The 13248-nt window shown below is 37.0% G+C and overlaps 1 non-coding gene across 1 annotated transcript; it reads left to right on the top strand.

Annotated features, from left to right (window-relative positions):
• Nucleotides 1–7750: 7750 nt before the first annotated feature.
• On the top strand, nt 7751–7823 carry TRNAA-UGC (transfer RNA alanine (anticodon UGC)). Its single transcript has one exon. It is a non-coding gene; the product is annotated as a tRNA-Ala (tRNA).
• The last annotated feature ends 5425 nt before the right edge of the window (nt 7824–13248 follow it).

Genomic DNA, 13248 nt, shown 5'->3' with positions numbered 1-13248 from the left:
AGAGTAAGGAGTGTATCTAGAGGGGCATCTTTCCTGAGCTCTTCTGCTCTATTGTGTCCATTTCTGTTTCAGTTATAATTGTCTCATTAAGGATTCTTAGTAATTCTTGATGACATATGTGGTTATAATTTTTATCTCCTCCGTGCTACATTCTTCTTGGTGACTGTTCATCATCTGATATTTGCTTTTCCTATTTCTTTACCTCTTTTCCCCCATAATAGCTTTGTTTAAAGCCTCTGCTTGTTCCTGTTATGATCACTCATCTTTTAAATGAGCAGCCTCCCCATCAGCCATTTGAAGAAGGTTTGGGTGGCAGAGTGGATAAGACTGTGTTGCAGGCTCCCAGCAATTCTGCTAATGACAGAATTGCCTGTGCGCCTGAGTGATTTTAGCTATTATATCTTCCCTGCTGACAAACTGCAGCACTGTTAATGACATAAAGTGTCTCTCCTCCTTTTCCCTACAACCAGAGGTTACTTTCTGCAAATATGGATTGTTCAGGTGATTCCTCAGTTGACTCTGACTTCCAAGTATCCAGAGATGTTCCCTATTCCCAATGTTTTGAATAAAATATGTATTATTTTATATTTCACTGTCGCATACTTTTTTGAGAGATTTGTGTGTAGAGCTTTTGCTGAGCTCTGTCACTATGCAGGTCCTCTCTTTACATATTCATCTGTCCCAGTTGGCCTTTATTACTCTTGGCAGCTCCTTTTTTTGCTTACTTTGCTATGATCATTTGGAGGTTTCATATATTTCCCAGTCCCATCAGAGATCAAGTTTGCATTAATTTTTCTCTTTTTTCTTTTTTGGCTTTTGGAGGATTTCTTTCTTTCTTTTTTTTTTTTTTTTTTTTTTTTTGCGATATGCCGGCCTCTTACTGTTGTGGTCCCTCCCGTTGTGGAGCACAGGCTCTGGACGCGCAGGCTCAGCAGCCATGGCTCACGGGCCCAGCCGCTCCGCGGCATGTGGGATCTTCCCGGACCGGAGCATGAACCCGTGTCCCCTGCATCGGCAGGCGGACTCTCAACCACTGCGCCACCAGGGAAGCCCTGGAGGAATTCTTATAAAAGAATTCATAGACCTCACTCTATCATTTTCAAACCAGAAATCACATGTACCCCTTTGATCTTCCAACAAACACATATGTAAAGAACACATGAGGCTCATGTTCTACCATGTAAAAGAAAAAATCCCTAGCCAAAGCTAAAAATGTATAACTCATTAAACACAGAACATTTTCCAAGTGCCGAGTATATCTAAATGACTCTGGTTTAAGATTTCTCCCATGGTTTAGAGGTGTTTTCATTTTTCAAAGATAAGTCATCTGTTCCTAAGCCTGTTTTTCTTTATTTGTGTTCCAAAGTCTTCCTAGATGCACAGTCTCCTGAAATGTCAAAATACTACCTTCAGAGCAGAAAATAGATTCTCCCAGTCATATCTTATCCTCTTATCCTCCAAAGCTCCCAATTTGCCAGTGAAGTAACATAAAAGTTAAAGATAAATTCTGTGACTGTAATCCCAATTGGGAGGCACACTCATCTCTTAAACAGTTCTGTCAACTTGGATTTATCTTCATGGAAGGCATATAAAGCATCGTTTACATAAATAATGTGGAGCTTTGAGTTGGACAAATACCAGGGATGAGTAACTGCCCTGGAGTAGACCTATTAAATCAATCACTGGGGCTCAGACAATCAGAAAAGCATTGACTATAGCCATACAAAAACTGATCACAACATAATCTTCCTCTGCTTCTTGATGAGGTAACAAAATATGCTGTGTTCATTGAACAGCTGCTTTCATAAGGAGAGCAATAATGAAAAAAATCTCCCAGAACCTTTAGTACTTGCACATGGAAACAAGATTTCCAGTGAGAAAATTAAAATGCCAACAAGATTTATACTTACCTATGTAGATGTCCTACGATCGTAGACATGTTCCATTACCTTTAAAGTGCAAGAAGGAGAAACAATGTCATTTTTTAAAGTACTGTTATTGAAATATAAAAGTAATAGGCATGGTTCCTATTATGGGCTGAATTATGCAACCCCCCGGCCGCATGAAATTCATATGTTGAAGTTCTAACCGATAGTACCTCAGGGTAAGACTCTATTTAGACATAGGCTCTTTAAAGAGGTAATTAAATTAGAATGAGGTCATTAAAATTGGCCCTAATCAATATGACTGAGCCCTAATCCTTATAAGAAAATGAGATTAGAACACAGACACACATAGAAGGAAGGCCGTGTGAATATACAGGGAGAAGATGGCTATCTGCAAGCCATGAAGAGAGACCTTAGAAGAAACCAACCCCGAAGACACCTTAATTTCAGACTTCTAGTTCCAGAATTGTGAGAAAATAAATTTCCCTTGTTTAAGCTACCCAGTCAGTGCTACTTTGGTGTGGCAGCCCTAGCAAACACACTTCTCTTTCTCTTTTAAAGGTAAATAAGGAAATGAAGATAGGCCCAAAGTTAAGCCATCTCTACTGTGCTCAGACAAAATTCTGACACTTGCTGTAAACATCCAGTTTTTCAGTGGTTACGTATGGAAATCAATGTTCCCTTAATTGCTTAAACTTTGGCTGTGAATATTCTCCCATCACACTCTCTCTATTAAGAAGAGTGAAATGTCGCATAACTAGTTGGAAAGGGGCTTGCCAGAGCTGCATACAGAAAGCATGAAACCATATTCTACATAGAAAAATCTGTTACAAATGAGTTAACAGAAGAAGGAGACATTAAGTAGTATCTGCTAATTGATTTCAAAGTGGGTATAAAGAAGAGATATGTGTAAATTACTAGTGAAAAAATAATGGAAACCAGCTTCTCAAGAATTACAGGGTTATGACATTTCAGATTTTTTTAATAGTACCTACAAAATAAGGAAAAAGGCCTAGTTTGAGATCCTCTTAATAAAGATGGCATTTTTTTTCTTCTTTAAACATTCTACCCTGCTAAGTGTCCTTATAATGAACAAATAAATAATAATATCACATCTCCTCGCTTCTGCATTTATATGAAAAGCTTCCCCATTTCACTGCTTCCTAGCAAATGAGAGCAAGAAGTGAAATAAAGTCTTTGGGAAGCAGGACATCACTCACACGAAACAAACATGGGCCGGCATCCTACTTAGACTCACATATTAGGAAGAAGGCCCCATTCACTTGCTCTGTGCTGGCTTTTCTGGAAGATATGAACAATCTTTCAAATGACTTGGAAAATTTTAGGCACATCAAACTCTACTGAATCTAGATCTCAGAAAACCCAAAGTGAACTAATGACCACGTGACAGTAGCAGTGGTAATGTTTCACTTTGGGAAATATATGGAATATAAACAAAATTTTTAAAAAGCAGTATGATAATAATGGCCTTATTTTCCAAGATTTCTTGGACTAATCTTTAAGATCTATGTCAAATGTTTTATCCGAGTTATTAAGCACCATTTCATTTCATGCATGATGGGGGAGGGGTCTCTCTTTGAAGATAAACTCCACCCATGGTAGTGTTGACGTATCTGGACATGTGTCAGATGTGATCCAGAAAGGACAGGGGTCAGTCCCAGCAGCTTGATAGAGAGATGCCAACCTGGTGACAGTGTCTTAGTGCAGCCTGCTGGGGCCGGGAGCCAGTGCGGGGAGGAAGAAAAGTATGCTCTTTTTTCCTAGGCTTCTATTCAACTATGTCTGTTCCTCGCCACAGGAGGCCTGGGCTTTCAACATTACACCTTTTTATTGAGAGAGTACTTTTAATTTGCACCCAGGTTGGTATAATACACTCATTATATTAGGGTGAGGGGATCAGAAGGGGCTCCTAAGTCAGTCTTAAAATTTGCCTGAAACCAGCCCTCCTCTGTCACTCTCTAGGCTCAGGTGCTATGCTGACTCCAAGTCTCTCACAAACATACTTTCTAGGGAAGATCATATAAGAACGCCAAACCAGAATATTTTTGAGGATGAAATAGGGCACTAAAAGTAGTTAAAATTATTTAATTTCTTCAAAATATGTATAGTAACTTACAATTTGGTTTTATTATGTTGGCTGTCCCAATGAAACATTTCTATTAACAGCTCTTTTCAAAAATAAAATTTGTACTAAAAATATAAAAATAACGTATCTGTACACTGAAGCAAAATAAAAATGTCTCTTTATATATTATCTGAAAATTCAAAAGTAAACGGGTAATCACTCCCTTTGCTACAACATGGATGGGCCTTGAGGGTATTATGGTAAGTAGAATAAGTCAGAGAAATACATACAAAAACTGTATGATCTCACTTATATGTGAAATCTAAAAAACTGAATTCATAGAACCAGAGAACAGATTGGTGGTTGCCAGAGGTAGGGACTGGGGGTGGGGGAAATGGAAGAAGGTGGTTAAAAAAAAAAAAAAAGATAATTATTCGTGGTTCATATTCACATTCTTTAGCTAGTTTCTTAGCTGTATCTGGCTCTAACACTGTGTCACTGGCACTTCTCTGAAGAATGTATTTTTTCAATATTGTATTGTTTTTAATCTTTTAATAAAATTGCCTGAAAATTTCTCTAAAATTGCATTTTATAATTAATAAAATTAAAATTTGTTGACACTCAACTGACTCCTCTGTAGACTATTATATTTTTAGATGGGAAAATACTATCTACAGGTATTGAGGCTCTTAATAAGATCAGAGGAAATTCTGCTAAATAGAGGATATCCTCAATTTTAATTGCATTGAAGTATATAAATATCTCAGCCCAAATATTTTAACAACTAAAAGACAAAAGAGACACAAGAACAGGAAAAATAAATGACAGATGAAGAACTCTTACTACGAAAAATATATCATGATATATATATCTGGAAATGACAAAACTCTAATTCGAAAAGACATATGAACCCCAAATGTTCAAAGCAGCACTATTTACAATAGCCAAGACATGGAAGCAACGTAAGTGTCCATCAAAAGATGAATGGATAAAGAAGATGTGATACACACACACACACACACACACACACACACACACACACCCCTGAATCACCTTGCTGTATACCTGAAACTAATACAATATTGTAAATCAACTATACTTCAATTTAAAACAGAAAGAAAGAAAAATATGTCATGAAGCAGAAGAAGATTATGGCCAAATATGTCAACAAGAATTTTTTTAAATCAATAAAATGAACATATCTTAAAAACAAAAGCATAATGTAGAGGTAAAAGAGCTCAGGGAAGATCTGAAGATTTTCCTCTCAGACTGGGCCATCTAGGTTCATTAGAGACATCCTAATCATTTTGGTCCTTAAAGTGAAAAGGTCTGCGTTATCATACTCTTACTCCTAGAAGGCTACTTTGTTTTTATGCAAATCTTCCAACTTACTCCCAGCAAGTGGTAAGCCTATCGAGGAATATGAAAGAGGTATCATTCATTATCCTAATCAAAACATTATCAATTATATTCTCCCCCAAAATGATAGAGGAGGCATTATTGACTTAATTCTAAAATATCATCCAAATGGTTTTTCTCAGACCAAAATCTGTCTGCTAAAAAAGCCTTCCTGAGTTCATTAGTAGAGACAGAACAGTTCTAGCTATATTTCAGTGGCCATCTTCTCCTTTTCCTTTCCCATTAAATTAAGTCCTACCTCAACAAGCCCACCACTATTATTATCTTTTGCATCATCATTGATTAATAAAGGTCAAGAAGAAATGATGAGATTTGCATCTGAAAATAAACTTTGAAAATAGTGACTTTGCAATGTTTTTCCAATGATATATGTCATTTCCAATGACAGTAAAAAAACTAACCTGTAAATTTACCTCTCTTGTTTCCTTACCAATTAGGGATGGTTTTGCATGTTTTTAAAAAATATGTTGGTGCATATGAAAAAAGCTTTGAGAAAACAGGACTGAAAAGAGAAGAATGTGCACAAATAAAAAAGTCAAGATGGCAAACATATTACTTTGGGTATATTTTAAGTACCTATAACAAAAGGTCCTACATTTCAATGGCTTAAACAAAACAGAATTTTATTTCTTTCTTAGTTAAAGGTCTGGGTGTGCATTTCCAGGCTAGTGGGGAAGTTCCTTCTCTACAGAGCTCATTACTCTTCCATTTCCTAGAATATTCTTCTCTGCACTGGATAAGGTTGGATCTAGTCCAAATTCTAGCTTGTAAGAAGGGAGAAAGAGAAGACGTGGCAGGCAAGCAATTTCTTCTTTAAATCCTGTTACTTGGAAGTTACACATAACACTTATTATGTCGATGCCATAGATATGGCATATGAAATATATGGCATATGAAATATGTGTGTATATTTATATACACACATGCAATACAAATAAATATACTAAACATATAATGATATATACATTATATATATATTTATATAATCTCAGATGATGCAATGACACAACTGAAATGAGACTGTTATGATGTTACAAAGCACTTGAGTGTTTTTATAAAAAATATACTTAAAATTAGTCAGATTAACATTGGTCATCAACTGCTTTTCCTTTCTTTTTTGGCCTACCACCATTTTGATTGTTTTGTGGATTTTTAACATTTGCAACCCAAACTGAATAGGAATAAGTCAGTCATATTCTCTTTGAATAACTATCTTGTCACATCAGAGTACTAACAGCACTTCCCACAGAATACGAAATCAGTACATTTGGGGAGCCTGACAAAGAGTGGAGAGATAGATGGAAAGATATTTCAATATGATCTCAGGAGCCATGCCAGTTCAATTCTACATGGAATTCCTTTTATGTGATATCTTTCCTTATACAGTTACAGGTGAGTTTTAAAATACAGATACTAAATGAAATAGAAGAAAGATACGACATTGAACAACAATAAAACTCATTGATAACTTGTTAAGCATGCTGCTTAGATCTTCTGTGAAAATTTCATCAAGTTATTAAAAGCAGACATCTGCAATATAATTTCAAGACATTCTACTTATATGGTATCAATTTATATTAAAGTGCATATTTCAAAGCAAAACTCCTCTGATGCTCTTGTAGCCCACATATACATTCATACTCTCAACATATTCCATATGTTGGTTTGTAAAATTACATATGTAGTTCTACTAGTACAAGGCCAAATAAACCAACTCGATAGATTGAGAGGAAATTAGTTCAGCCAATCTTTAATTTTTTTCTACTTCTGCTACATATAGAAGCATCTTAGCATCTGCCATTTTCCAAAGAAATTAGAGACTGCTTAAAGTGAGACTGCCTCCCATTACAGACAAATTAATTTTAAGCCTCTTAGAATACAGTAAGTTATGGAATGAAAATTAACTACTATTGAAAAGGGTATCTTTGTCTTACAAAGTAGAATCAAATTTACACATTAATTGTGAGTTATTATAGAATGGTCCTTAGACTCAACTGCTTTCTGCTTTGTCCCTCAGCTAGCTGGAGCCCTCATGCCTGCTAAGCCCCAGGTTGGAGCTCTTCTGCTTTCCCACTGGTGCCCAGTCTTTATCACCACTCTGTGCAGAAATATTTTTAATTTATTTTACTGTCCTTTTAAAGACCTGGAGCAGAGGATCTAAAAGTGGATTCTAGAATTAAGAAATGAGCCTGAGGTGAAACTGCTTTCTCTGGTTAATCTGCATTACAATTTATTTGAATTCTGGTAGGAATTGACATATTAGTCAATATTAATCAATAAACCAATTTTTATAATGATCAAATGTGTAAGCTGATGCAGGTGTAATGAAGGATACAAATATAAGAAATAGCACCGGACTTCCCTCGTGGTCCAGTGGTTAAGACTCTGCACTTGCAATGTAGGGGGCCCAGGTTCAATCCCTGGTCAGGGAACTAGATCTCACATGCCGCACCTAAAGACCTGGTGCAGCCAAATAAGTAAATAAATATTAAAAAGAAAAGAAAAAAAGAAATAACACCAACCCTTAAGGAATTTATAAATTAACTGAAATAAGAAAGGGAGCAAAATATTTAACAGCAAAATGGGGTATATGGTAAGTAACTAATGACAAGTACAGGTAATCAATATTTTAGGAACTCAGACACAGAAAAGATCACTATGCATAGGACTATTCTAGGAAGTCATGGTGGAAATGCAACAGAGCTGAGCAGGTTCCATCATGGCAAAGAGGAAAGTGGAAAGAAATACTTTAAAGTAAAAAAAAAAATGTTGGGGGAGAATCTTTTTGCCAAATTCTTCAGCCATCTTTCTTAAAATTCATCCACAATCATAATATCAGTTAACATTGATAACTGATTGATAACAATGAGTGCTTATTCTGTGCCAGGCATTTTCAAGGATTATTTCATTGAACTAAAAACACACTTCTGATATGGATGTCAAGATAAGTTTACTTTATTGATAAGGATAATGATGCCTATGTCATTTATTGATTCGTTTAAGGTGACAAAGCTAATGATGGCCGAAACAGGATGTAAACCATGTCTTCCATGCTTACCCATGTAATATAGTGGCATTCTTCTTGCAACGTTATTGGAATCCACCACCCCTTCCTTCTCACTTCTACTTCCAGTGATTACCGTTTAGGCTCTTATCATAACCCACATGAACTGCTATTACAACTTACTTAAAGTGTGGCTTCCCTAATTTTAATATCTGTCTCTCCATTTTATCCTTCATAATGCCCATCCATGTTCTAATCATTTACTCCCTGTTCAAAAGCTTTTAGGGACTCTCATTGTTTTAAACCGACACATACACACACATGCACCTGCACACAGTTAAAACAACCCTTTAATGTCCTCATAGAACTCCAATTTACCTTTCCACACTTTGCCTTCCCTACTGCTAATTCTATTTCATATCAGATTCATTCATGTATTTGCTTGTCTTTCCCACTAGACTTCCAATACTTAAGGACAGAAGCTATGACTTTTCCTCCTCCTTTCTTCTTTAGCTTCTAGTGTAATTCCAAGCATATGGTAGACATTGAACAAATGTTTGTTTATTTGAATTTTGCTGAATCAGCATGTTGTAAGCACCGTGAGCAGCCTGTGTGACTGGAGCAGGTGGGATGTGAAAGGAACAAGTGACAAAGTGGCAAGGTAGGTGGGCAAAATTGTAGGGGTACCTCAAACATCAGTGTGAGAAGTTTGGACTGTAACTTAAGTGCTCTTTGTGCTGAAACATGTTTTGAAGTATACAGCAAGTATAAAATCCAATTTCATAGTACTGCTCCCTCTGTAGCCATTCTTTCTTTCCACACACAATCACGGGCACATATTTTGCACACCACCTTAGAAAAATCATCTGCCTGCATCTTTCAGGGGAAACAGTTCTTAATGTCATTCCACGTCATTATCACAACTTCCCCAAATAGTTCTATTCTCTCAGTGTCTGGGAGTCCTTGCTCCTCTGGGCATCAATGCCTCAGTTAAGAAGGTAGATTGCCACTAGTAGCCTAACTGGACATGTTAAAGCATGACATCTTCATCACCTGAAAGTGCATGGGAAAACCAAGCTGAACCATACCACCACGGCTTGGCAGTGGTGGCTGGTTCAGCAGCACTGATTCAGACTTATTAACACCTATCCCTTGTAGTCTCCATTGCTAATAAAATTATACCTGAGATATCACAGAGTCACATCCAGAGGTTAGAGTTACCCTCTGTTGAGGAAGAAGCATGCCCTAGTATCCACAATCTGAGAGCAGGATCCTTCCCGGCTAATGTCTTGGCTAAGGTCACAATGCTAATATTGACAGAGTTGCTTCCTTTGAAATTCTTTACCCATCAGATGGGAAACAATACTTATCCAAGATATTTGACAGTTTTTGTTTTGTTTTGTTTTTGTTTTTTGGAGGGAGAGGGTGTCAACTGATATAACGGATATCAAAAAAGTTAAAGTATAAACCAAGATTCAATGTAAGGAAGTGAATTTTTATAACCAATCTCTATGACAACCGTTAGTCAGAGTTTGATTAAAAGTTCAAACCATAGTTACAACATATGCTTACCACCCTTTTCAGTCTTTTTCTGTTGGACAAATCACTGAAGGGTCTGTGAAAAGTTAACCTGATGCCATTTGGAAACTTCCAAAGTCCTTTATCCTGTTGTTATAAAACTTTTCATCTTTCAAAAATCTAGTGAAGCAACATTATATAGAGGACAGGGCTCAGGACTGAGCATAAGCGATTACAAGGATTAGGTTTTGGCATTCAGGAAGTGTCTTAACTTCTCCATGCCTCAGTTTTCTTACTGATAAAATAGGGCAAGTAATGAAATCATTGCAAGTGTCTCTTCCTGCTATAAGGTTTAATGATCTGTGATAGCAAATTTCTCAAAATAGACCTCAAGAAAGAAAAATGATAAATATTTGGTGGTAGTCTAACAGTTATACCCATGGATTTTCTTGTTTGTTTCATTGTCAGTTCTTAATAAAGATGAGGAAGATATAATTCTTCATCTCAAGAGGTTTATAAGCTAGCAAGAAAGAAAGAAATCTTTTTTAAAAATGAAAAGATAAAAGCATTCAATGTAAAGCAGAATGTAGTAAAGTACTATTAGAGATCAAAAGTGGGGAGAAGGGCTTCCCTGGTGGTGCAGTGGTTGAGAGTCCGCCTGCCGATGCAGGGGACACGGGTTCGTGCCCTGGTCCAGGAAGGTCCCACATGCCACGGAGAGGCTGGCCCCGTGAGTCATGGCTGCTGAGTCTGTGCGTCCAGAGCCTGTGTTCCACAGCGGGAGAGGCTACAACAGCGAGAGGCCCGCGTACCGCAAAAAAAAAAAAAAAAAAAAAAAAGTGGGAAGAAATAAAGTCAAGGGAAATCACTGAGTATAACATGTCACTAAAGTGTTAACAAGTGATTTGAGCCTTGAAGAATCAATAGCCATAATCATAGATGGAGAATTAGATGAGGGTGAAAATCTCACAAGAACGCAACAGCAAAGGAAAAACATTCAATAGTCAATGGATGGGGATCAATGTGAAATCTCAGGGCATTCTATGACAACATTGAGTAGTACAATTTGGCATACTGAATGCATGGACAGGGCTGTGGAAGGTAAGAATGAAGGGAGGCTAGGACAAAGAATAGAGAGCCTGGAATGCCAGATGCAAGAGTTCAAAAGAGGGCTTCCCTGGTGGCGCAGTGGTTGAGAGTCCGCCTGCCGATGCAGGGGACACAGGTTCGTGCCCCGGTCCAGGAAGATCACACATGCCGTGGAGCGGCTGGGCCTGTGAGCCATGGCTGCTGAGCCTGCGCGTCCGGAGCCTGTGCTCCGCGACGGGAGGGGCCGCAACGGTGAGAGGCTCGCATACCACAAAAACAAAACAAAACAAAAAGAGTTCAAAAGTAATGAGAATCCATGGTGATTTCTGAGCAAGGGAATGAAGTGAAAAGTTTAAAACTGTACTTTAAACTGGTATCAGTTGAAGACTGAATGGGGGAAATTAATGAGGAGCTCTTACCCAGATAAAAAGGGACAAGATGTGGGTTTGGCTGCAGAAATAAGAACTTAGTGAAGTGAAGTGAAATGAAATGAAATGAAATGAAAGGAAGGACATTCTAGAGCCCAAAACTATTCAGTTTTACACATATTTTGTAAGTGCCTGCTATGTATTGGGCACTGATTACCAAGGTGTGGGCATGCAAAGATGAACAATACATGGTCGTTTCTCTCAAGGACCATGTATGAATATAGCTTATTGGTTAAAAGGATGGCCACCAGAAGCTGAAGCCTGGCTTCATACTGAGAAACTGTGTGGCCCTGGGAAAGTTGCTTAATATCCCTTTGCCTTGGTTTCCTTATCTGTAAAATGGGGATAGTTAGCAACATTCCTCAAGGCATTATTGTGACGGTTAAGTGAGTTAATGTATGGTACTCAAAACATTGCCAGCCATATAATAAAAATTCAATATAGAGCTATTTCTACTTCCACATAAAATTACAAAAAAGAATTAATTCCAGAAGGAGGAATTTTGATTAAGGAAAGAAATCTCAAATAGTAGAAAAGAAAAAGGGGTCTCTTAAAAGTGGCTTTTAATAATCTGTCTAGAAATATTAGCTCAGCTCAAGATTGAGTACAAGCAACTAGAGCTTTCATCTAATGCAATAATTTAAAGACATTCCTCTCTCAGAGGAATAGAACTCTCAGAGCAGAAGAAAAAATTATGTATTTCATATTAAATCAATAACAAGAGTTCAGGGTTGTAATAATCAATCTGTTCTGCATTACTTTATCAATGATGAGGATAAAAAATATTATGAGAAGCATAATACTTTATCCTCGACTATCTAGTTTTTCTTAGTTATCTTTTTTGTTTAAACAAGAAAGATCTTTTACAACTGAAGATTATAAACACTATTTATAGAATATCTAACATTTCAAATATGTTCTTTTTCTCTTGCATCCCCCTCTACACTATCTGACTGGCTTGCCTCTTTCTCAATCCTGAAAATCTTGAATTTACCCAGGAAACCTGGAAAATTGGAGTGACAGATTCCCAGTGTTTAACATTGGGGATATTATGATTTTAGGCAATAAACTAACTCCTGAGAGTTTAAGGGTCCTTCCTTACATGTCTGAAATTAAACACTGAAATACTGTAGTAAGCATCATTATCAAAGCTACTTCTTTGTGTTAGCATTTATTTTAGCTTTCATCGTCAAAGATTATCCATTTCAAACTGAACATTCCTTAGTCACCAATCTCTCCTGAAAGCCTGTAATCCTGAAACAAATTTTCTAAGCAGGATGGAGTTAAATAAAATAATTCATTTTCTAGAACTTGGAACATTTGTCCTAGTTTCACACCTTATGCTGCAACTCAGTTACTACTTGAAAGGCAAAACGTGCAGCCAGAAAGCAGTTCCAACCTCACTTCTTCTTTCTCATTATACCTCTTGAGCCCTTCAATAGCAGATTCACTGACATGCCTGTATGCTTTACAGTCAAGCAATATTTGGAGGAAGTCAAAATCAAAGACCTGGAGACAGATGCTTGATTTACATTCAAACTGTGTTTCAGACCTTGTCTACTATAGTTTTTATAAGCCCCTTTATTGTTTGAGAAATAATCCTCAAAATAGCTTCAGTGATGGAAAGTAAATTTATTCACACAGCAAATATTTATTAAGTACCTACTATATGCACATCACTGAAATCAATACAGAATGGGGTTAAGGGGGTGGGGAGAGAAGAGTGAGGGATGAATTTTACAAAAACAGTCAATAAGAGGCTTTTTCTTTGAGGAGTTCAGAATCTAGTTGAAAACACAAACAAGAGTACACAAACTG

Source organism: Mesoplodon densirostris, chromosome 1, assembly GCF_025265405.1.
Source record: "Mesoplodon densirostris isolate mMesDen1 chromosome 1, mMesDen1 primary haplotype, whole genome shotgun sequence".
Classification (NCBI taxonomy): domain Eukaryota; kingdom Metazoa; phylum Chordata; class Mammalia; order Artiodactyla; family Ziphiidae; genus Mesoplodon; species Mesoplodon densirostris.
This window is presented reverse-complemented; position numbering and strand designations above follow the sequence as displayed.